The following is a 27,094-nucleotide window of genomic DNA, read 5'->3' as shown; positions in this document are numbered from 1 at the left end:
TTGAAAAGGCCATTGAAGTCAGGCTGTTGGTTCCATTTTAATACCTACATGTTCATTTTGGTGTGTTTTGCGTCAGAGCAGGTTTGCTGAAAAAAATGGCTGCATATTTTAAAATATTGGTATTTCTCTCATGCATGTCACAGATCAACCACGATGTCAGTGAGTTGCAGAAAAGGTCTGAGGATCTACTTCTAATCCTATTCACTCCTCTCTCCACCCTGCCCTTTCCCCAAACCCCAGACCTAATTAATTGCAGTGCATGAACCATGGTAACATGCCTCTTTTAACTCTGTTAGTGGAACTAAACAAACTAGATCATTTAATTGGCCAATCATTTTCGAAGAAGAAGCTAAAACATTATAAAACATTATTATGTAGTGCCATCATAAGTATCAAATGTGTTTTTTTTGTACTGTGAAATATAATATAATCTCAGCAAATACATCTTTATGTAACTAGCCCAATGTTTTAGGTGGCAGTTGTTTTTTTCCTTACTTTTTCTGTAGTTAATTTATATATTCACTTTTCTTCTTTTGAGCTTTTGCATTGCACCAAGACATTTTAAGCAATGGTTATCAATACAATCCTTCCACTGTTCATTCCATTCCATTGGATTTTCTCTTCACAACCCCATCCCGCATCTTCCTACCTCACTCCACTTCATCCTACGCTGCTGTCAATACCCGTCTACCAACCTGCACAAAATTCACTTCCTCAGCATGATAGATTATATGAAAATATGGTCTTACTGTATCCTTTCCAACAATCCAGAACGAATACAGCAAGTCGTTTGTGAAATTTAAAACGCAAATTAAACATTCAAAAACTTGAATAGCTTATTGTTTAAATAATTTCAAGTGACAATAGTAGAGACAAGAAGTTATGGAATATTTCTCGATTCATGATATTAATAGACTAAATATCTGTTCAATTTGTATTTATTCTGTTCACATATATGTTTATAATATCAAGAAAAATATGGTTTTTCTTTTTATAATTGTTCAAAGACATGTTGATTTGTAAAATCCTTTACTGTGGGTTTAAAAATAATAGAATATTATTGCCCCTTCCCAGTTGGGCTATGAAATCCTTTCCTAATCAACTACTCAAGCTTGTTTCACTGTATTGCTGATGGTGGAATGATGAACGGTGAAATAAAAATAATGTATGTGTCAAAATATACATCTATAAAACTTTCTAAGGAAACCCCAATATCAGAGGTAATATTTGCAAACTAAAATAAGTAAAAGAAATTGTGAAAATATTCATAATTTATCTGAGATATAAATCACAAATAAGTAAATACAGCAAATCCCCTGGTATTCAGCACCTTACATGAGGGATTGATCGATGTCGGATAAGCACGTTTTCGGTTCCTTGAGACTCACACTTGTAATGCCTAATTCATATACCTGCATGAAGAATAAACAGTTTAAAAGACAACAATACTGTACTATAATGTACTGAACAAACTTCACTTGCATGAATATATAAACCTTAAAGCATTTTATTTATTTTCAGTCACACTCTTTGAAAGCATTTAACTGTCACTGCATCTGTAGGTGCTGCCTGAAAAATAAACAATAACATCATAATTAACCCTCAAGTTTACAGATAAGCCCTTTATCTTTATTAATATTATTAATAATATTAATATTAAGTATATTAATAAAGACTCTTACTAAGCAGGGATAAGGAGATACTTAAGAGAATCATCCCAACAGCGAACAGCATCAACTGGCTCTTCATCCTGGGCAATGACATTTTATACAAACATAACTTTATTCAAACAGCTTCTACAGGCAAAACTCTTCATCCTGGGTGACACCATTTTATTCAAACAGCTGGTACAAGCAAAGCACGAACAAAGCACTCTACTGGCTGAATATTTGCTCCCATCTTCATCAAAGGTTCATGTGCTACTTCAGATAACATTTACTTTTAAATTTTTAAACTTTTATTTACATTTTTATTTATTCTTGTTTATTCTGAATGTATTTATTTATTTTTCTTATTTTCCTCTTTTTTTTGCTGGTTGCTTGAATTCTGGATAACAGGGTTTTTGCCTGTACTTGGAACTGACCAGAGTGATTTCCATAACACAAACAAGTGTCCATCTCCATGGAAGACATCCCACCGATTTCATGAATTTTCCTAGAACAGTAGAAGTCAAAAAATCCAGATGCCAGAAATCTAGACCACTCAAGTATCGAGGCTTTTTGAAAGCTCTCAAACCTTTTAAACTTAGCAGGTTTTAGTATGGGTGCATGCATAAGTACCTCAGATTCACAGCAACAACAAGCAGGCCATGCCTGATTGACTTTATTTTTCTTTAAAGCTGCTCATTATGATAAATGAAGCATGGTGAATTTGCTAATGTATAACTATCAAAATTTACTTCTTCATCTCTTTTTTATTCCTACTTAAATTTGAGTTTTAAAAGTACTGTCCAAGATTCCAGAAAATCCAAAAATTCGGACTGATCCATTCTCTGAACAGTTTGGATTTTCAGACCTATTGAATCTCTCTTATTCAGATTCGGCTTTCATTTTGATGCCATCAAACATCCAACCCAGTCTTGCCCATACCGTATGTCTGCTTAAATCAACCAGCTATAAAAATAGTTGTTTGTTCCTTTGACTTCCTCAGTGACAGGTTAGATTCCCAGAATATAATGCTGTCTGGGTGATTGAAGCTTTCACTGATACAAGTTGAAGTCTTTTGGTGACACAGTGAGAGATCACTATTTCTTTAATCTAACAAAGTTCAGTCATTATTCCTGATTTGGTTTTGGTATTATCTTGTGAAGGCCATGATATCCAAGACAGGGCCCAGAATCAAACACATAACCAACATTCATCACAGACCATAGAAAATTGCATTTTAGTTATGACAAGCAAAATTTTTAAATAATTTATACTCTCCATCCAGTGTTGTCTATTTTGCTATTTTCCTTACCTGGTATGATTTGGATTTAACAACTAAAGCATTTTATCCTTGCACAAAACTCAACTAAAGGATTTATACAAGATCTGTATTAAAACAAAACTTTCCAACCTCATAAGGGTTCCCCTAATTCACATGTAATGGATTATAGATCAAGTTTTATGCAATTTATAACATTCCAAGTTGACAAGGAAAAGAAAATGTAATGGATCATGCAATCTATGAAATTTTCTGAATTCTATCTGTGTTGACTTAAGCCATTAATGGTGTAAAACAATGATATCATTGCTTCCTGCTTACAGAGGGTGCAGGAGATGAGATGAACAAAGATGTTCTTTTCATTGGTAATCTCCTCATTTGAAAGATGTGGGATCAAAGCATAATTGCTTTTCTTTGTAAAACTACGTTCTGCTAATTGGCCGGGTTAATTGTTGGATCAACTCCACAGGTCAAGCAGCATCAGTGGGAGAAAATGAATGGTTGATGTGTCAATGAAGGTTTCTGGCCTGAAACATAGACCATTCCTTATCTCCCACTGTTACCACTTGATCCACTGAGTTCCTCCAGTAGATTGTGTTTTTTGCTCCAGATTCCAGCTTCTTTTTTTTTCTGTCCTTGGTTATTAAATCAAATTGATTATAGGTTTGATTAAAAATGAAATATAATCATTAATATTTTCATCTACAAAGGGTCATCTTTATTAACCACGAGAAGCAATTTGGGAAGAATTGTGATCTGATTTTCATTCTGTTCATTTGAAAAGTTGTGGGATTATTTGGTGTGTACCAGCTAACCTTTTCAACTAAATAGCTAAATTGTCAAAAATGACTGATATTTTTAAGTTTTATATATAAATATTTGGACTTGTTTATTTTACTTTCCATGTGGTTGTGTAACATTTGTTACGAGCCCAAAGGACCCCAAAACCCAGCAGCAATAGACATTCACCAAGACAAGTGGTTTTTAAACAAAAGTTATTTTTAATCAACTTTAAACATGAAAACAGAATCAAACCTTAACTTATCTTTATACTTAACTAACCCAAATTAACCCTTTTCTAATTCTAAGTGCACGTGTGTGTATAAATTTAAGAAAAGTTCATTGGTTCACAGTTCAATCTCACTTCTCTTTCTTCCAAGTTCTCTGGATGCAGGCAATTCTTATACTGTGCACAGAATTTAACACGTATAAAGTTCAGCAGGCTTTGGTGCTCGAAAGGTAATTGTTTACCGCTCAGGAAGGTTCTTATAGGGTTTGCAGAGAGAGATTTGTTGTTCCAGGATTTCCACAACTGAGGTACCACCATAAGTCACCTCAAGGTCTCGCTGATGAAACTTGCCCCATCAGGGTTTCCCAGATGGTAACTGTAGAGCTCGTCGAAAGAATCAAAGACTTGTTGATCCAAACCAAGGCTTTTATTAGCAAAAGACAGGAGCTCTTCACAAGTGGCCGACCAGTCCGGAATGATCCAACCTGGCTAGGGACACAACCCTTTAAGGCCCAGACAATAGGCGTGGCTTAGCTCTCAGCCAATCGCTGTAAGCACAGTCTAGATACAGTAACTATATACACTATGTACATTGGTGATAGATCTGTACTATCACAGTAACCTCTTTCTTTCAAACCACCACAGAGTTCTGTTCTGTTCCTCTTATTTCAAGAGAAACATCAGACAGATAGTGCTTCCAGCCACTCCACTGCTCTGGAACTTTCTGTTTCCAACCAGCTCTTCCTGGCTTGTTTCAGACGTTTTCAGTGTTACACACACACAAGCTGAGAGAGCTTGTTAACTTGTCTCTCCCTCTCTCCAACTGCCAGAAAGCCCATGTGACTCTCTCACTTGCAAAACCCCCACCTTCTTCAAAAACAACAGGAGTTCTTCTCCTTGGTCAAGATGTTGTCTTAGATAAACAAAACTCAGGAGTGACCTTCCTGTGAGTACTTTTCAGAAAGGTACTTGTAGCCAGTTTGTCTCCTCCAAAACAATGGTCTTTCATTTTATGACGTCAGTTCAATTAGCACCTACTTGTGAAATATGCTTAGCATTCTTCATTCTTTCTGCAATGTTACTGAATATGAATTCTTCAGTCTTTTAAATAAGATCTGTTTTAAAATGTGTGTATGTATGTAACCCACTAATCTTGCCAAAATCCTCACAATATTATAATCCATTACACATTGTATATTTGAATTTAACAATTTGAATTTTGATTTACGTAAATAACTGTGTTGAAAGAGATTCAATTGATTTCACAATGGTCTGAAAATGGAGCCAGCTAACAGGCCAAAATTGAATGAAACAGCTACACTCTAAGTAACTGTTACTAGAAAAAACTACAAATACAACAAAATATTGGACCAATTATTAGTCATAAAGCACTTTGTTTCACCACTGTGTCTCTTGGTGTTGATCAAAATTTTATTTTACCTTAACAAAAAAGAGGCAAAATAAACTTAAATTTGGTCCAGTCTTCAAAATATTGTACATTTTAAGGACATCACAACTATTGTATCAGTTTGTGCTGCTCGTGTGTGCTTTTTCTAATTTTCTCAAGAATTTTGACTTACTGAAATACCTGTTTAGTTTCTGAACCTTTCTGCTGTTTGTGCAGTATGCATCCTGATATCAGCTATTTAATCTTATGGGTAATGCCTTCAGCTGCACGTACTGTGCTCAAAACTGAGGGGCCAGATTTATCTCTAGATTCTCTAGTCAAGTACTATATTTGAAATACACTATTAGTCTCTACCAATTTTTAATCTTTTTTGGAAGTAAATTGAAATAATGCATAATTGTTTTAATTCCTTAAAAACATTTGGAACATCTTCAAAATATTAATCTCTAATTTGATGAAGTGTTCTAGTCTGAAATGTTGACTATTCTTTTTCTCCTATTGATGCTGCTTGATCATTGAGATCATTCAGAAAAGTGTTTAAATATCTATTGTGTTAGATTTGTTTCTTGCATTTTGATCTTGAAGTACCCAGGAGTCAAGTTTTTACTTGAGTATCAGCAAATCCAGCTGAACAGCAGAGAATAAAAATCAGAGGATTCTAAATCAGATTGAATTATTCCCCAAATTATTTAGATTTATGATTTAGTGTGGTTTCAAAATATAGTTCATCTAAATAAGACCCACTCTTTTCCTAAGGCTGTCAAAAAACATTCTTGGTCCAGTCCACTTTTACATTGGTTCAGAAATGTTTTTCAAATTGTTTTTTTTTAATGAATTATAATAGTTTAAAGTAATTTTCAGGCCCAAAGTATTTAATTTATTCAAGGGCAGGAACAAGCTGGCACAGTTATACTATTCAATAGATCAAGGGTTGGTTTTAATGTAACCTCATCTTTATAGTAACTGGGAAAGAGTGTACATTTGTAAATTAATGTTATTAGAAGTTTAAGACCTAATCCAATCAGTGCAACTTCAAGTATGTTTTGAACAAAATTTGCTGATTTGCGCCCACAGAGCTGATAGCATCACCGCATCAATACACTTTAAAATATGTAATTAAAATTGAACAAGAACAGTAATTTGTTCATTTTGTTCCATTTTTCAGGTGCTCCTGATGGAAGTCAAAGCTCTGAAATTCCCATAGATCCAGCAGTTCAGCTCTCCCCAACACTGCCACGTGCCACAACGTACATATTCTCTGGGAAATCTTGCTGTTCTAACAGTTCACCCAATAAATGTGCAAACAAAAGAATCTTACAGTGGCGAGTTGCAAGCTGAGGCTTGCTTTTCAGATTCTTGATTTATACACTTTACAGTCCTTCGAATGCCATTCACTTTTGTTATGATTTGAACTGTCTTTCTTTGATATAGAATTGAATTTCATAAAAGATAACTTGTCCTTGGATTTCCTAATAAAATGCCAACAATATGAAGCAGTTAAAGTCGAGTTACAAAGGTTATATGTCAATCTCTCCACCACTCTTGGGATCACTATACATCATACCTTCTACTGGCTATATTAAGAGACCAAATGACGACAAGCATACTCTGAGACTATCACAGATAGTCTTATAATAAGGCAATTCTCGTTCAGTTATGGCAATACCAAGGATTCCAAAATATATTAAAATCATGCCCTTCAGTGTTTCCAATTGATATTGTGCCACTTAGGGAAAGAAAGCTTAATAGGATTTTACAAACCCGATGTAATTCCCTCATTAGAATCGTGCTGTGCAATATGTGCATATAAGGATGTTTACTCCTCTTTTGGCAAATGTTATGCACTGCCTTCCAGCCATTACCTGCCTCCTTACTTGCATTCCCACCTTATTAATTCCATAAAATGTGATTACCGTAGCAAGCAAGCCTAGGAATGTGAATTATTAGTTTAGAGAAACTCTGCTGCTATGGACTTGAACATTAGGTGAAGCTCCAGAGTCAGTGAACTAGCTACATGCATGTGCACATCACGTGGTGTCTCTGTATTTACACTCTGTATGAGTGACCATGTATGAGTGAAGCCCCTTTTTGAATTTTTGTTCATTGTAAAATCAAAGAAAGAATAAAGTTCAAATGTATACCTAAGTTTATATGTTAACTTTAAACTATTTGCTCTTTTCAGATTATAAGTACAAATACATCAGGAGGATGATACAAAACAAGTATCTGAGCTACTTTGGCAATGGATCGTAACATCCATAATTTATCTAGTATATGGTTTATTAATGAATAAAGGCTTATTTGCAATTTTGACACACTTTTAAGCTAAAACTCTTAACTTACTACCCCCTTCATATCATACTGAAGCAAAAAAAACATTTTTAAAAAGAAAGTGGAGCATTATTATTACAATTTTAACTGTTCCAAACTTTCTATGCAGTTATTTGCCTCGTTTTCATGCTTTATAAGTATTTCCTGATATTTATGGTGTTGTCATTTTAGAAAGAAAGATGGCTACCAATAACAAAATAATTCTAAGGTGCTGCATTTATCTTGATCAAATTCTGAATAAACACCCATCAGGCTGTTAAGGATCTTTGTGAAGCAAAATTACACATTATCCCAAAGCTCTAAAGCACTGGACCAAATACTTGATGTTTGTTTTCATTTAAATGCATTGAGCCACTAAACAGCAAGAAAATCCAAGCAAATCACTGCATGCTTAAAAACTTAATTTGGGACCTTTTTGAATAATGATTACTAGTCACTTCTTGTATCTTAAAAATTATGACAAGTAGAATTATAATTTTATGAAAATTTTGTATGTTTGTGTGTTTGCAGCTCATTTCATTTTATATCATACTCCTGAAAATCTTTGTCTTCCTGTATGCCTCAATCAGCAATTGACATATGGGTTATCTGGACTATTTATTACTCAGATTATGTTTTGTTCGAATACTCTAGACAGAAAAAAAAATAATTAATTTGATTTTTCAAATTCTGTCAATGTCTACTGATTTTCTTTTCCAATGACACAACATCATTGTTCTGAAGAGATGTTCTTTTGATGTTCATCCTTTAGTTACAAGGCAGCACTGTTTCCATTGCACTTTGTGTACCAGTCAAGTGAATGTGCTCTTTGGTTGTCAGATGCTTTGTATGATGCTTTATTTTTATTATAAATGTAAATAAGGAGTAATATTTGATAAGCAGAATATAAAAAGAAGCCTTTGTTTCAAGTTGGTGTTGCTTTTGTCAATTATTGTGGTCACTTTAAAGAAAATGGCCAGAGCCTCCAGTGATCTGTTTTTGGCATTTGATGTGTGAATTTGAGATGCATTCTTGCAGCATAAGATGGTAATTTGTGTAATTTATCCTGACTTACCAAATCACAGCTGAGATTGTACCTTCTATAGTACATAATTTGTAAATCATTACCTGTAAGTGCACCTCTGTTTTATTCATTTGCTTGATCTGCAAGTTACTTTTAAAATATATTTCTCAATAGGAACATCTTTGTAGCCTTTTTTAATGTTTCTTTAAAAATCTGTAACTTTACAATGTAAAACAAAATTAAAGAAGTGCACCCTGTTTCCAGACATTTCCAATTTGCAGTGTTCTCCTTCTGAACCTGAAGAGTTTTACAAATTTACTCCTTATAGGAATCTTCATTTCCTAAAAGGTTAAATAGTGTCTAGCTAAAGATTTACTATATTTCAATGCTTACCTTATTCCTAAATTATAACATAGTTACTTGATTTGTGCACTGATATTTTGAACTTGTTATACTGGTGAACAATTTTCCATATGAATAATTTAATTTATGGAGTTACAGAAAATCTAGTTTAGATATATAAGTAGCTCATCAGGGGAAGTGTACTTTCATTAAAATGCTCCATTTTTTTTATTAATGCCAAGGGTTTCATGCTATTATTTTAATGCAGAAGATGTCTTCTTTTCATTGAACAAATCTGCCCTCTTCTGACTTTTCTTTCGTAGTGTGTCACTGATATAATTGACTAAATTCTATGTGCATGACTCCCTCTCGAGATTCTATTATTCAGCAATATTTAACATTTATTTTGTTTGCTTTGTGAAGGGTGGCATAGTTAACGTAGTGTTTAGCGCAACGCTGTTACAACGCCAGCAACCCAGGTTTGAATCTGTCTACAAGGTGTTTGTACTGAGTGGGTTTCCTCTGGATGCACTGGTTTCCTCCCACCCTCTTAATATCTGTGGGGTTTTTAGGTTAGTTGGGTGTAATTGAGCAGCACAGGTTTCATGGGCCGAAAGGACTCTCTCCTGTGTAGTATCATTAAAATTAAAGATTAAAATTAGTCACATTCAAAAGCAATAAAAACTGAAATTATCTTTGTTGTTGCAGTGTGTGTCTGTAAAGTGCTTACATATTCTAAAATTGGAAGGAATCTAAAACTAGAGGGCATGGATTTAAAATGAGAAGGAAAAGACATAAAAGGAACTTGAGGGGCACCTTTTTCCACACAGGAAATAGTGGGTGTGTGGAATTAACTGCTGGAAGAAGTGGTAGAGGAAGGGACAATTGTAACATTTAAAAGCTATTAGATAGGCATATAGATAGGAAAGATTTGGAGAGAATATGGACTAAATGCAGGCAAATTTGGTTAGCTTGGATGGATAATTTGATTGGCATGCACAAGTTGGGCCAAAGGGCCCGTTTGTATGCTTTATGGTTCTATGACTCTATTCATTAGATTATTTCTGGCACTTATTAATGCATCAGCAAATGTCCCCAAAAGTTTCATGCAATGCTGGACAATTTTCTAAATCAGTTTCCAAAGATGACTGACAAAAATGACTCAGTGTAGTAATTTTGTGATGACAGATGAAGCTGTCACCCAGATCTGGACCAATTTCATATTTGTGTTCCATCAAAAAAATTACTTGACATTAAAGAAATCATTTCCCAGTAAAGATTGAGAACAAAATATTCTTATCTTCATCTTAACCTTTCTCCTAAATGTAAATACTCAAAAGTGGCCATTGACTAATATGGTTCCATACCATAAACTATTGATTCAGGAATCCACCTGTACTAGAGAAAGTGTAAACCAGGAAACATATAATGTTTAACTTAAAAGTACTTTCTGCACAAATTGAAAATAATACTCATATTTCAGTATATAATTCGATTGTCTGAAATTTATCATTTTTTCTGTTTGAATTCAGAAACAAATGTTTATGTAACTCCATAAACATTTACACAGTTTATCTTTTGTCAAACTACATTTCTTAATACCTTTCTAAAAATTAGGCATTTGAGCTGATATATTTTGGTGGATATTGCAGTGTTATGTTTTTATATTTATGCATTTAGACATTCCAGGTTCACACTGCCCCTGTAGAAATACCAAAGTAGACATGAAAAATAATCCATTGGTGGCACATTTGTTTCATAAATTTAAATAATTTCTAAACAGAAATGTGACCATTAATAATACACTGCTGTTTGACTTTTTTTTAAACTTCTTCCTCACTTGTCTCCCATATCCATTTTCACAGCTGTTCTCAAGGTTGAAGATCGAGAAGTTAAAATTTCACTGTCTCTCTTCTAAAATTGATGGAGTTGTTTTTTCTAAAAAATCAATGTCCGAAGAGCTGGGTCTAGCAGGCCTTCCTGAAAATCTTTTGGAAATGGGAATCATGTTACAACATGCTGTTCTAGGTTGTAGGTAAACCCAACTCTGGTAATCATTTGATTCTTCAGTCTTTCACAGCTTCTACTGTGGGGCTGTTTGCATCCAATGCACGAGAATATTGTTTTCTGAGCTCATTATTTTTCTGTTCCTCTATTGCAGCGTTTCCCAAACTGGGTTCTGCGATTTCCAAGTGCTCCCCAAAGGATTCCATGAGTTAAAAAGTTTGGGGAGCCCTGCTCTATTGGTCATATAATGTTATTGTTCAAATGATCCTACATTTTTTTCAAAGGATAAATGAATGTAATAGTGTGCGATGCTGACTGTATGGATTAAATTTTTTTTTTTTAATTATGAAGTAGATTTTTACATTAGTTCACTGCAGCATGACTGCCTTAGTGAATCTTTCCTGTGAAGACTGTAACAAAGCACCACCTTGTCATCTGTCAGAAGGTGTGAAGAAGTGTGAAGATGGTGCAAAAGCCTTTCTAAAATGGTTCTGCTAAATAGATTTGTTCAACATCCTGCCAACTCCCTCTGAATAAAACAGAAGTATTTTAATGTGTGCTTTCTTTTTTACACTCATCTCACATCCAAACATTGTCACAGTTTGCACTCAATGTGAAAGAAAATTTGTGTTTGTAGAATGAACGTTATACTATTTGTGAAGGAAAGGCAATTCTATCTTTATTCCCTCTCCATTTAAACATGTCAACTGATGAAAATAATAAAACTTGAATCTTGTTTACTAGATGCAGAACCTATATAACTTCGACTAAAATTTAAAGGTGGACATCGTTTTTCTCTATTTAAATGTATTCTACCAGTAAGGATTCCTAGATAATTTAAATATAACCAAACAAAAGCAATGTAGTGCATCCATAATTATTTAAAATGAAAGTTGCTGTCATGCATTCAACGACAAAAGCTGAATGAAAATCATGCCTCTTTCAGTTGAATTTCATGGTGTCGTCCTTCTGAACTAATCTTGGACACTATTTGAATGAAGGAATTTTTTTTATAATCCTATGGTTTTGGAATTATTTTTGAAATGCAAACCATGAGAAATGTGAAAGGGGTTTGTCCCTCTCATCATTTGATTAAAAATAAAGTGATAAAGTTCATAAAAAACACTAATAGGATTTTTTTAATCCACACATTGAAATACGAAGATGTCTGCTTTGGGTTCACTGATTGAATTTACTATTACTGTCTCAATGCGTTCATCCAGTCATCACATGATCATTAAGAAATTGCATCTCTTCTCTTTTTCAGATGTTCCATATCACCACAAAATGAATTATTTTTTATTAAAGACTTATTTTCAAATCTCTGTCATCAGTATAGGTAAATTCATGTTCATACCATTCATTTTGGAGTCTTTTTTGTTTCTTCATTGTAAAACAACAACTTTTAAAAGGAGGAAGCTTCATAATAGATTAAAATATCAAATGTTTTAAGATGTAATTTCAGGTTACCTTTGTTATGTGAATTGTCGTGGAGAGGGAATTCATTAAAAATTATGATTTCAATGCAATTAGTTTATTATTATTGCTGCACAAAATTAAATTATTTAATTCAAGATCCACTCACTGATGTACTTTGTAAATTTTTCCAGTTTTATATTTAGTTGATATGATCACTTTAAAAATATTGAATGATAACTGAAAGTTAAGGTTTTGTGTCAACTTTTAATGTATAATGAGGAGTCACGTGATGGAGTAGTAGCCGGTAGGGTAAAACCAGCCCTCTCCAGAAAAGAAGAAAAAAAGTTAAGAAAAGACAAAGTTCAATAAATACAAAATATAAGAAATAAAAGATAAAGTTGTAGAAAAAAGAAAGAAAATGGCACCCAAGAAGGAAAAAGTAAAAACAATGGGGAAAAAAAGAAGAAAAGACACCGGAAAAGAAAGGAGAAGGCCTTACCTGCACAAAGAAACAGAAAGCCGTGGTGGAGAAGAGCACCCAATCTCCGAGGTTGGTGACGGCCCTGCAGAGTCACGACCTGCCCCCGCCCCCACCCCCCCCCCCCCCCCCGACTGCTGGACGACTGCAAAAATGGCTATCTGAGCCAAACAAGTGCACAGTGTGCAAACTAAGGAGAAGGAGAACACCGACGGGAGAGGGGCTCAGCTGAGGAGCAGGTAACCACAGCGCAACCAGCTGAGAGATGCCTGACACCAGGGCTCTCAGCTGGAAGAAGAGGAAAGCAGCAGGGGTGGGAGTGAAAGGAAAGAAGAGCAGTAGCAGGAGGCTCAGATGAGCAGCTCAGAAGAAGAGAACCAACAGCAAGAGGCCAAGCAAGAAGAGGCCCGACAAAGTGAGACAAGCAACTCGTCAGAAGAGACAGATACAAAGAAGAGAAGAAGACACAAACACAGGTACAGAAACAGAAGAAGAGGAAGAAGAAGACCAAGATCTTCACAGAGAAATAGAAGGTAAAACAGATGGACAGAATATAGATAAAGCTTATTTTCAAGAACAAATGAGAGCATTAAAATAACGGTTGTCATTAGAATTTAGTGCAATTAAAAGAAAAATAAAAAGAACAAGATAAAGTGCAAAGATTAGAGCTAGTCATGACAGAAATAGGGAAAAGAGTAGAAAATGTGGAAGAACAAGAAACGGCTGTAGAATTGGAAGTAAATGACTTAAGAAGAAAATTGGAAGAAAGTGATAAAATTAAAGAGTCACAAGAGTTGTTAGCTCAGAAAATTGATATGTTGGAAAATTATAGTAGGCAAAACAACATACAAATAATGGGTCTAAAGGAAGATGAAGAAGGCACAGATATGAAGGAATTTATAAAAGAATGGATCCCAAAGGTCCTGGGAATGACAGAAATGCAGGAAGGAATGGAAATAGAAAGGGCACACAGAACACTAGCTCCGAAACCACAGATACATCAAAAACCAAGATCCATTTTAGTAAACTTTTTGAGATATACGACAACAGAAAATATACTGGAGTGGGCAAGGAATAAAATTAGAGAAGACAATAAACCATGAGAATACAAGGGTCAAAAAATAATTTTTTACCCAGACATAAAAGTTTTGAACTCTTAAAGAAGAGGAAGGAGTTTAATACAGCAAAATCGATCCTATGGAAAAAAGGTTATAAATTTATGTTAAGATATCCAGCAGTGCTTAAAATAGTTATCCCGGGGCAGCAAAGCAGACTGTTCTGGATCTGGAGAAAGCACGAGAATTTGCAGAATGCCTACAAGATAGAAAGAGAGATGAAGAGATGTAACAAGAACAAGAATCACAATAAACTTCATATAAAGAAGAAAAATAATGTATAAGTAAGAACTAAGAAGGGGAAGAAAGGAAGTAAGGGGGGAATTAAGAGAGTGAGCTTTGTTATATATGAAGATAAAAGTCTTCTGGGGGCCTGGGTAGGAGAGAATAACAGTCACTGCGAAATCAGTTGACGCTTGCAAGCGGGTTCGCAATCCAAATGGAGAGGAGAGTTGTGGTTGCCTGGCAAGGGACAAGGGGAAACTCAGAGAGGGGGGGACATTTGGGGTTAAGGGAATTTTAGATGTGGGAATATTTTATGTTTTAGAAGTGTTGTCTTACAGCGTGTTCAAAAAAAGAAAACAAATGGATAAGGAGGAAAGGTGGTGATGAGGAAGCGGAAATGAGAGGTAAACAAAGTATGACTATAAATATTAACAGAATATATAACTAAATCAAAAGGAAGAGGCTGTTAAATTTACTGAAGAAAGAAAAAATTGATATAGCATTTGTGCAGGAAACACATCTAACTGAAGTGGAACACAAGAAATTAAGGAGAGACTGGGTAGGGCACGTAAGGGCAGCATCATATAATTCAAAAGCCAGAGGAGTAGCTATATTAATCAATAAAAATGTACCAATCAAAATAGAGGAGGAAATAATAGATCCAGCAGGGAGTTATGTAATGATAAAGAGTCAGATTTCTTCAGAATTTTGGAATTTGCTCAATGTATATGCACCTAATGAAGAGGATCAAAAATTTATGCAAGATATCTTTTTGAAGATTGCAGATACACAGAGGAATATACTGATAGGAGGGGACTTTAACCTTAATTTGGACTCAAAGATGGACAAAACTGGACAAACAAACTAGCAGAAAGCAACCAAATGTATGGTTAAATTGATGCAGGAAATGCAACTTTTGGATATATGGAGGAAACAACACCCAAAGGAGAAGGAATACTCATATTATTCGGATAGACACAAAACATACTCAAGGATAGATCTGTTCCTGTTGTCAGCCCACATCCATGGGAGAGTTGGAAAAATGAAATATAAAGCTAGATTGTTATCGGATCACTCACCCCTGTTATTAGAAATAGAGCTGGAGGACATCCCAGCGAGAACGTATAGATGGAGATTAAACTCCATGCTACTTAAAAGACAGGATTTTAGAGAATTCATTGAGCGACAAATTAAAATGTACTTTGAAATAAATACGGAATCAGTGAAAGATAAATTTATACTATGGGATGCAATGAAAGTGTTCATCAGAGGACAGATAATAAGTTATGTAACTAAGATGAAGAAGGACTACAATCGGGAAATAGAACAGCTGAAAAGGGAAATAGCAAATATAGAAAAAGAATTCGCAACAAGGAAAGATACAACAAAAAGAAGAGAATTGGCAGACAAAAAAATAAAATATGAAACACTACAAACGTATAAGGTGAAGAAGAACATAATGAAAATAAAGCAGAAGTATTATGAGCTAGGAGAAAAAATGCACAAAATACTAGCTTGGCAACTTAAGACAGAACAAACTAAAAGAACGGTATTGGCATCAAGGAAAAAGGACAAACAAATTACATATAACCCAACAGAGATCAATGAAAACTTCAAGGAATTCTACGAGCAATTGTATCAAACTGAGAATGAAGGGAAAGAAGACAAAATAGATGAGTTTCTAGCTAAAGTTGAAATACCGAAATTGCAAGGAGGACCAAAATAAATTAATAAAACCATTTGAAATAGAGGAAATACAGGATATATTTTAAAAAATCTACCGAACAATAAAATGCTGGGAGACGACTGACTCCCAATAGAATTTTATAAAACATTTAAAGACTTATTAATTCCTCCTCTCCTGGAAGTAATGAACCAGATTGAAGAAACACAAAACATGCCAGAATCATGCAAAACAGCAATAATTACAGTAATACCAAAGACGGGGAAAGATCCACTAACACCAGCATTGTATAGTCCAATATCTCTACTCAACACAGATTATAAGATAATAGCTAAACTATTAGCAAACAGATTGGCCGACTGTGTACCAAAAATAGTAAAACTAGATCAAACTCTTAATCCATGCAGTACAAGGAAACAAGATGCCAACAGTGGCAGTTGCCTTAGATGCAGAGAAAGCCTTTGACAGAGTAGAATGGAATTATTTATTCAAAGTACTACAGAGGTTCAACCTACCAGAGAAATATATTAATTGGATTAAAGCAATATATAAGGGACCATTGGCGAAGGTGACAGTAAATGAATATATATCAAACCAATTTAAATTTAATAGGTCAACTAGGCAGGGATGTCCACTATCTCCCTCACTGTTCGCGTTAGCTATAGAACCACTGGCAGAACTGATAAGAACAGAAAATAAGAGGGATAAAAATAAAAGAGAAGGAATATAAAATCAGTCTATATGCAGATGACATCATAGTATACTTAACAGAACCAGAAATATCAATAAAAGAAATACATAAGAAATTGAAGGAATATGGAGAAGTATCAGGGTACAAGATCAATGCAAATAAAAGTGAAGTGATGCCATGAATAATGCGGATTTCACAAAGTTTAAGAAAGAATCACCATTTAGATGGCAAACACAAGCAATCCGATACCTAGGTATACAACTAGATAATAATCTAGGCCATCTATACAAACTAAATTATCAGCCATTAATGAAGAAAATACAAGACCACTTAGAACATTGGAAAGATTTACCACTAACACTGATAGGAAGGGTAAATTGCATTAAAATGAATATCTTCCCAAGGATACAATACCTATTCCAATCGTTACCAATTCACCTAACAGAAAAATTCTTCAAAGAGCTAAAGAAAATAATAAGGAAATTCTTATGGAAAGGGGGGAAACCGAGGATAGCACTAGATAAATTAACAGAATGGTACAAACAAGGGGGCTTACAGCTACTAAACTTTAAGAATTATTATAGAGCAGCACAATTAAGATACCTATCAGATTTTTATCAAACAAGGAAAAAACCAGATTGGACCAAATTAGAGCTAGATAAAATAGGGGAGAAGATACCTGAACATATACTATATAAGTGGGATGAAAAGCTGGTGCAATATAGGAATTCACCAGTACTGCACCATCTGCTCAACATATGGAAGAAAATTCATGAAGAAAGAAATAAAACAAATTATCAACTATCAAAATTAATATAGACGCAAAATCAACTAATCCCATTCACAATAGATAACCTTTCCTTTAGCGAATGGGAGAGAAAAGGAATCAAAAAATAGAAAATTGTTTTTCGGGAAATAAATTATTATCTTTTGAATAAATGAAGTGCAAATATGGTATAACTCATGGTATAATGTTTGCATACCACCAACTGAAAACCTACTTGAAGGACAAATTGGGAAGCAGGCTGAGGTTACCAGAAGGAAGCAGCTTTGAATGTGTGATTACAGACACAATGATAATTAAAAGATTTATTACAAACTTGTACATCAAACTGCAAGAGAAAGAGAACGAGGAAACAAGCTGTAAACCCAAACAAAAATGGGAACAAGATCTAAACATAAAGATAAAGAATGAAACATGGGAAAAGCTATGCTCCGGAACTGTGAGAAATACAATAAACACGAGGTTACGCATGATACAATATAATTAGTTACAAAGGCTAAACACCACGCCCCAAAAGTTTAAAAAATGGGATCCAACATTATCAGATAGATGTTTTCACTGTAAGAAGGAAATGGGAACAACAGTACATGCAATTTGGGCATGTGAGAAAGTGGAAAAGTTTTGGGAAGATCTAAATCAGGTATTAAATAAAATCACAAAAAGCAACATACCAAAAAATCCAGAGATCTTTCTTCTAAGTAATATAAGAAGTAAAGAACTTGGACTGGATTTGGATGGAGCACAAAAAAGATTTATTATGATAGCCTTAGCTTTGGAAAAAAATGTATTATATCAACCTGGAAATTAGAAGAGAGCCTGAGAATACAGCAGTGGTACATAGAAATGAATAAATGTATTCCATTGGAAAAAATAACATATAATTTAAGAAATAACATCACAGTATTCGAACAAATTTGGGAACCGTACATGGAACACAACGGAGAAGTCCTACCGCGAACCTCCACCACCTAAAATGACAGAAGGAGAAGAAGACGAAATGAACTGACCCAGTATGTAAAAGTGGATGACACAAATTTCTTGTTTATTTTCATTGTGTGATGACATTGTTTAATGGGTTTAATGTATCATATATGTTGAATGTTGAGTGGGTGGGGAGGGGGGGTGGGTGATGAAGGGAGGGAAGGGAGGGGGAAAAGGGGAGAAAATGACACTGTGTATATTCAAGAGGGAAATGTGTATTTTGGTCAATATGGTTCATAGTGTGAAAAATAAAATAAAAGATTTTTAAAAAGGACAAACAAATTACATATAATCCAATAGAGATTAATGAGAATTAAGGAATTTTATAAACAGTCGTATCAAACTGAGAACGAATGGAAAGGTGATAAAGTAGAAGAGTTTTTAGCTAAAATTGAATTGCTGAAATTTCAAGAAGATGAACAAAACAAACTGATAAAACCATTTGAAATAGAGGAAGTACAGGATATATTAAAAAAGCTGCTGAACAATAAAATGCCTGGAGAGGATGGATTCCCAATAGAATTCTATAAAACATTTAAAGAGTTATTAATTCCTCCTCTCCTGGAAGTAATTAAACAGACAGAAGAAACACAAAACTTGCCAGATTCAGGTAAGACAGCAATAATTACAGTAATACCAAAGACGGGGAAGGATCCACTAACACCAGCATTATATAGACCAATAATAGCAAAATTATTGGCAAACAGATTGGCTGATTGTGTCCAAAAAATAGTAAAACAAGATCAAACTGGATTTATTAAGAAAAGACAAACAGCGGATAATGTCTGTAAATTTATATTAATAAATATATTAAATAAATATAATTCATGCAGTTCAAGGAAATAAGAAGCCAAGCATGGCTGTTGCTTTAGACACAGAAAAAGCCTTTGACAGAGTAGAAAGGAATTATTTATTCAAAGTATTACAGAGGTTCAATCTACCAGAAAAATATATTAATTGGATTATATATTATATAATGGGCCAATGGTGAAGGTAACAGTAAATGGATATGTATCAAACCAATTTAAATTAAGTAGGTCAACTAGGCACGGATGTCCATTATCCCCCTCACTGTTGGCTTTAACAATAGAACCATTGGCAGAACTGATAAGAACAGAAAAGAAAATAAAAGGGATAAAAATAAAGAAGGAGTATAAAATCAGTTTATTTACAAATGACATCATAGTATACTTAACAGAACCAGAAATATCAATAAAAGAATTACATAAGAAATTGAAGGAGTATGGAGAAATATCGGGTTACAAGAAAATAAAAGTGAAGTGATGCCAATGAGTAATGCAGATTATACAGAATTTAAAAAAAGATTCACCATTTAAATGGCAAACACAAGCAATCCTACACCAGGTATTAGGTTAGATAATAACAAGCCGCCTGTACAAATTAAATTATCAGCCACTAATAAAAGACTGCAGGAAGACTTAGATCATTGGAAAGAATTAGCACTAACATTGATAAGGAGGGTAAATTGCATTAAAATGAATGTCTTCCCAAGGATATAATACTTATTTCAATCATTACCAATTCCCTTAACAGAGAAATTCTTTAATGAACTAAAGAGAATAATAAGGAAATTCTTGTGGAAAGGGGGAGAAACCGAGGATAGTGTTAGATAAATTAACAGAGAGGTACAACCAAGGTGGTTTGCAGTTACCAAACTTTAAAAATTATTATAGAGCAGCACAATTAAGATATTTATCAGATTTTTACCAGACAAGGGAAAAACTAGACTGGACTAAGATAGAACTAGATATAAGTGGGATGAAAAGCTGCTACAATATTAAAGCTCACCAGTACTACATCATTTATTCAATATATGGAAGAAGATCCACTTAGAAAGGAAAAACTCGAATTACCAAATACCAAAATTACTATTGACGCAAAATCCGCTAATCCCTTTTTCAATAGATAACCTTTCCTTTAGAGAATGGGAGAGAAAAGGAATCAAAAGAATATAAAAAATTTTGGGGGGAAATAATTTATTAACATTTGAACAGTTGAAGTACAAATATGGAATAACTCATGGTACAATGTTTGCATATCGTCAACTGAAAGCTTATTTAAAGGAAAAATTGGGAAACAGACTGAGATTACCAGAAGGAAGCAGCTTTGAATATGTGATTACAGAAACAATAAAAGATTTATAACAAACATGTACATTAAGCTGCAAGATAAGGAAAAGGATGAAACAAGCTATAAACCCAAACAAAAGTGGGAAAAGGATTTAAACATAAAGATAAAATATGAAACATGGGAAAAGCTATGTTCTGGAACTATGATGAATATAATAAACACAAGGTTACACATGATACAGTATAATTGGTTACACAGGTTATATATTACACCCCAAAAGTTTAAAAAATTGGATCCAACATTATCAGGTAGATGTTTTCACTGTAAGAAGGAAATGGGAACAACAGTACATGCAATTTGGGAATGTAAGTAAGTGAAAATGTTTTGGGAAGATCTAAATCAGATATTAAATAAAATCACAAAAAATAACATACCAAAAAATCCAGAGATCTTTCTTCTAAGTAATATAAGAAATAAGGAATTAGGCCTCAAATTGGATAAAATGCATAAAAGATTTATTATGATAGCCTTAGCAGTAGCAAAAAAATGTATAATATCAACTTGGAAAATGGAAGAGAGCATGAGAATACAGCAATGGTACATGGAAATGAATAAATGTATTCCATTGGAAAAAAAATAACATATAATTTAAAAAATAAAGTCACATTATTTGAACAAATTTGGGAACCATACATGGAACATAACAGAAAGGGCTTGCCTCGACCTCCACCCCTAAAATGATAAGAAGACAAAACGACTTGATCCAGTGTGTAAAAGTAGATTACACATTTTTCTTGTTTAGTTTTCATTGTGTGAAGATATTGTTTAATGGTTTTATTGTATTGTATATGTTGAATATTTATTGGTTTTGGAAGGGGGGGAGGGAAGGTGGGTGGGGGGGGGGGGGGAAAGGGAGAAAATGCCACTGTGTATATTTAATGAGAAATGTTTGTATATATTTTGGTTGATATGGTTCACAGTATGAAAAATAAAAAATTATAAAAAAATTAAAAACTGTTAATGTATAATAATAATGAGCAAATGAATAGATGTTCAAATGTTGACAAGGTCAATAAAAAGAAGAGAGCTATGGGCATATTAAAGCTTATTTCACCAGTATTCTCACTCTTCCAGTTATAGTCAGAGGCTTTGTGCAATCCTTTTGCATACCCCATTCCAAGCTATTTTCTTTTTTTTTTGACAAAGTACTTGATATTTTTCTTTATACAGTATGTCCTTTACTGCACTGCCAGATCCAGATCTAACAAAGTCATCAAATTTGCAAATGATACAACAGTGCTTGGCCTCATTGGCAACAATAAGACAGCATATAAGGAGGAGTTTGGAATGCTCGTAAAATGGTTTGAAAACAAACTGAGTCTCCATGTGAATAAGACAAAGGAGATGATTGTGGACTTAAGGAGGATGAAGGATGGTCACTCTCCACCTCATATCAATGGTTTCGTCATGGAGAGCAAAAGGTTCCTTGGTGTGCATATAAAGGATGACCTGTCATGGACCCACAACACCTCCTTGTTAGCAGCACCTACCCTTCCTAAGGAAGTTGGCTGTTGGCTCTCATCTTGACAACATTTTACAGGAGTGTCCTGTCTGGCTGCATTATTGTGTGGTTAGGCAAAGTGTCGGATCATCAAACTGGCAAGAAGATCACTTGGATCTCCCTTTCCTTGAATAACGACGTTTACTGGGAGCATTGCTTAAGTAGAGCTCAAAGAATTATTGAGGACCCTTTCCATTCATCACACAGGATCTTTGTCCTACTACCATCAAGAAGGTGGTACAGGTGCATTAAAATTAGGGCTGTCAAGCTGGCTTCTTAACTGACATCCTGTAACTGAAAAATTATTACAAAATATTTATGCATATTTATTTTCAATTCTATCTTTATTTGTGATTATTATGTACTGAATATTGTATGTGTATGTGTAGGCACCATGGTCTGGAGAAATGCTGTTGTGTATGTACAATGAGATGATAATGAACTTGATCTCATTCCTACTTAACATTGCTCAGGGCTACCTGTGAGCAGTTCCTGAACTACCACTTCAATAAGTGAAACAATAAGGTCTGCAGATGCTGTTATTGTAGCAAATACACAAACGTGCTGGAGAAACTCAGCAAAATGTACAGCATCCATCGAAGGCAAAGATATGTAATGGATGTTTCGGGCCTGAGCCCTTCTTCAAGATATTGGCAAACAACAATCAGATACCTGAATAAAATGGTGAGAGGAAGAGAGAAGAAGGGGCAATGGGGAGGAGCAAAGGTCAACAGCCAAGAGGCCATGAACAGAAGGGCCGGAGAGAAGAGCTGAGAATTGATCAGGGGAGGGGAGTATCTCTGTGAATGCAGAGCTAGGGGATAGGGAAAGAGAGAGAAATAAGAGGGAGGGAACTGGAGGAAAGGAGATGCCCTTACCTACCACACCACTGGCCTCCACATCATCCCCCACAATTTCCACCACCTACAATATGATCCCACCACTAGACACATCTTCCTCTCTCTGCCTTCCACAGGGATTGATCCCTCCATGACTCATTCATCCGCCCATCCCTACCCCCTTCGTACCACTTCCTGTGACCACAGGAAATGCTACACTTGTACCTGCACCTCCTCCCTCACCACCATTTGGGGCCTCAAGCAGCCCTTGCAAGTGAAGCAACACTTCATTAGTGAATCTGCAAGGGTCATCTATTACATCCAGTGCCCCTGTTATGACCTCTTTGGGAGAGACTGGATGTAGACTGGGAGATCACTTTGTTGAGCATCTTTGCTCTATTAACTCTAATAGCAGGGATCTCCCAGTGGCAACCCATTTCAATTCCCTTCCCCATTCCCATGCCAACATGTCTCATGCAGAGCCCAACTGAGACCACCTGCCAATTGGTGGAAAAACACCTTGTATTCCATCTGGGCACCCTCCAACTAGATCGCATTGACATCAACCTTTGGTTTCCATAAGCCCCTCCCCCATCTCTCTCCTTCTCCCTATGTCTTCTTTCCTCCAGCTTCCCACCCTTTGTCTCTCTCTCTCTTTCCCTGTCCTGTCACATTTTCTCCAGCTCTGCATTCACTGAACTACCCCCCTCCCCGAATCAATTCTCATCTTTTTTCTCCTGCCCTCCTATCCATGTACTGCTATGGCTTTTGGTCTGTGCTCCTCCCCCTGCCTCTTCTTCCCTCCTCCCCTCACCTATTTATTCAGGCACCTGTCTGCTTTTTGCTCCTATCTTGATGAAGGGCTCAGAACTGAAATGTTGGTTATATACCTTTTTGCCTCCTATGGGACATGCCGAGTTTCTCCAGCACTTTTGTGTATTTACCACTTCAAGAACCTTTCTTCCTCAAAAGTTCTGTGGTGAATGTTCACTGATGATTGCATACAGTTTACAGCTCAAATAACGTAGCGTTCCTGCTCACCTTGTAAAGAGATCTTTAACAATATTCAGGTTTGTACTTACGTTGGGTGTGAATGTTACTTGTTAATAGTCGGAATACGTCTGGGATTGTCTCATCTCAGAAGCTAAGCAGGCACAGGCCTGGTCAATACTTGGAGGAGAGACCACTCTGGAACATCAGGTGCTGTGGGTTTCTGTGAGGGGCGCTGGACAAAGTGATGACTCTCTGTCTGCTTTATGGTAGACAAAAGTTAAAGAATTTAATATATGTTACATTCTAAATGTGGTATTACATGACAATAATGGAACCTTTACCACATCCAAACAAAGACATTTAATCACTTAAACTCTTAATGTTCTAAAGTATGATCTTTGAAGTCTAAATGTGAATGTAAGCTGATATAGGCCAGCTAAAAAGTCGTCAATGTGATTATTTCAAATGGATTAAATCAGCAGTAGTACAGTGCAACCATATTACTACAACTTTAAATTACTTTCACTTCTCCAACAACCTGGATGAGCTGACGTTAATTATGGTTAATGTCCAGCCTCAGAAACACCGCCCTCAAAAGTGCCAAGCTCAGGTAGTTTATGGATTATAACTCTCTTGACTTCCCAAAGCTGTTCTCTTATTTACAAGGTACAGTCCAGGAATAAGTCAAAATACCCTCAGTTTACCTGAATTTAATTTAGAAACTGTTCCTTTACCCTGATGGGTAGCCAGAGTCATCAACCCAAGATATAAGTTACTGCATGTCCTTCATCCAACGCCCCGTTGTTGTTAACATGGCAGAAAATTGCACATCTTTTAAATAATGAAGCATAAGGCATTCAATAGGTGCAATCTTAGTATTAATAAATCACTTTATAAACACTGAGCTCGCTATTTAAAAAGTTTAAAACTGTTTATATCAGGATTTTAAGGGTAGCTTGTCCAAATGGTTAAAACTACAATGACAACATCTCAAAAAAAGTCATACCTTTGATACTCCTGAAATAATTGTCCCAAGTGCACACTCTAGCCTGATGTAGGATGTTTAAATTGGCAGTGTGTGGAATATGGAGGCCTCCAATCATTTCACAGAGATGTGATAAACAATTCTTTCTTCACTTTAAATGTTAGTTTAATGATGCAGTTTACCACGCAAGATACTGTCATCAATCACATTCCATCCCCATGGCATCAATAAGTAACTGCAAAGGGAAATTTAATGGACATCATCAATTTTGATTGTGATTTCCTATTATGACCACACATTCCCACTGGATGTGCATCATTTTCCTGTTTCTTCAATTCTAAATGTTTTACATATACAAGTGAAAACTACAACGAGAAATGTGAAAATAACTGCACTTAAAATGTTGTGGCTGTAGACATCTTTTTAGTTGAAAATTATGAAAAAAATTAACTATGACTATTTTTTATCTTGTTTTATTTTTTCTGGACTTCCTGTTTTTTTAAGCCAGGTTCTCCCTTGTCCAACAGCTCACTTGCTCTCTCTCTCTCTCTCTCTCTCTCTCTCTCTCTCTCTCTCTCTCTCTCGCCCCCCCCCCCCACCTCCCCCCCACCCCCCCGTGCCTCTGGGATGCATAAAATTTATTAGGTCTACATAATGATGCAAAGTCCAGTGATGTGTGGCACTTTGTCGTAGCTACAGAACCTCTCTGAGGCACTTTTCAGACATTTTTATTATCATAAATGAAAAGGCTATAATAAAACTCTGAGGGAAAAGGTTTATGATGTTAGCCATTTCTTCCACATTTTAGAAGAATATCCAGGTATATTCTTGTATCTTCCCACATTGACATGGGAATGTTGTAAATTATCGCACAAATAATACAAGATATATTCATTTTTCCAGAACTTGAAACATTTTAAGGATGTATTTAAACTCAAGCTCCTGGTTTGAGGATTGTAACTTCAGCTCAGGATTTCAGCCCTCACCTCACTTCAATCCAACTCTGATTCTGAAAGAAACTGGAGAATTTCTCCTCCCTAAACATTTACATCAAGGTAAGATACACAGTTTCCAGAGAAAACTAGTGTAAATCTGTGTGGTTGAAAACTAGTTCTAAGTGGACATCAGTATTGTGCGCAATTAGGATTGTTTGGGTCCATCCAATGGCGCACATGGTAACAATGCTGTCTTAGTATCTCCAGCAACTTCCGGTGCTGTCTGTGGAGTTTCCATGTTCTCTTTTACTACATGGATTTCCTGCCACATCCTGTCTACTATAAATTGGCCTTAATGTATAGATCATTGATAAATTCTGGGAAGGGACTTGATGGGAAAGTGAGAGAATAAATGAGATGAGTGTGGGATCAGTATAATGGGTGTTTGGTGGTCAGCACGAACTTGGTGGCTTTGCTGGTTCACTCTGACCTTTGGATAATCTCACTTTCCTTCATTGTCACCCTGAGTCCCAACTCTATTTCTTCCATGACATTTGAATCTGATCTAAAGACTCACAGGAGCATGTGGATGCTGGCATCTGAAGCAAAAACCAGTCCCGCTGGAAGAATTCAGTGGGTCAAGCAACATCAAAGAAGGGTCAATGTTTTGGACTGTAAACCCAAGTTGGCTATTCTTTTACTCCCACTGATGCTATTCAACCCACTGAGTTCCTCCAACAGATCCAATTGAGCCAAGGGTTCTCATGCAACTCCCATAACCTCATTGACTGCATTTGGTTCTCCAAATGTGGCATCCTCTACATCGGTGAGACCAAATGCGAGCATCTATGCTCTGTCCACAATTCCAGTCCTGAGCTCCTGGTTGCATGACAGTTTGACTTCCCATTCCTACACTGACCTGTATGGCCTGGGCCTTCTCCACTGCCAGAGTGAGGGCCAGTGTCAACTAAAAGAACAACACCTGCAGTCTGCAGCCTAATGGTACAAGGATAGAGTTCTCTAATATCAAGTAGTGAACACCCTCTTCTTCTGTATCCTTTCTGCTCTCCCCCTTTCTTGCTGTATCCTTTCTGCTCTCCCCCTTTCTTGTCAGCTTCCCCCCACCCCCCCCCCAACCTTTCTCATCTTTGATTCCACCCCCATCGCCCCACGGGAATTTGTTACTCCACCCCTTCCTCCTCTATTTCCCTTTACACTACCATTCTCATTAGGTTCCAGCACTCTCAGCTATTCACCCACTCCACTGAGTGACTCATCTTCTTCCTCT

General features: G+C 35.6%; 1 protein-coding gene and 1 long non-coding RNA gene across 2 annotated transcripts in view; one reads left to right on the top strand and one right to left on the bottom strand.

Annotated features, from left to right (window-relative positions):
• ralgapa2 (Ral GTPase activating protein catalytic subunit alpha 2) overlaps positions 1-8,943 on the top strand; it is a 521,318-nt gene extending 512,375 nt beyond the window's left edge. Inside the window, exon 41 of the mRNA XM_069932375.1 lies at positions 6,508-8,943. The gene's annotated coding sequence lies outside the window, so the exon portion shown is untranslated. The remainder of the gene's footprint in view (positions 1-6,507) is intronic.
• Positions 1,310-25,097, bottom strand: LOC138760966 (uncharacterized). The gene is made up of 3 exons (XR_011356001.1): positions 24,893-25,097; positions 23,976-24,145; positions 1,310-1,412 (listed from the first exon to the last, which is right to left on the bottom strand). It is a non-coding gene; the product is annotated as an uncharacterized lncRNA (long non-coding RNA).
• Positions 25,098-27,094: the final 1,997 nt, after the last annotated feature.

The sequence above is a fragment of the Narcine bancroftii genome, chromosome 4 (assembly GCF_036971445.1).
Source record: "Narcine bancroftii isolate sNarBan1 chromosome 4, sNarBan1.hap1, whole genome shotgun sequence".
Classification (NCBI taxonomy): Eukaryota; Metazoa; Chordata; class Chondrichthyes; order Torpediniformes; family Narcinidae; genus Narcine; species Narcine bancroftii.
This window is presented reverse-complemented; position numbering and strand designations above follow the sequence as displayed.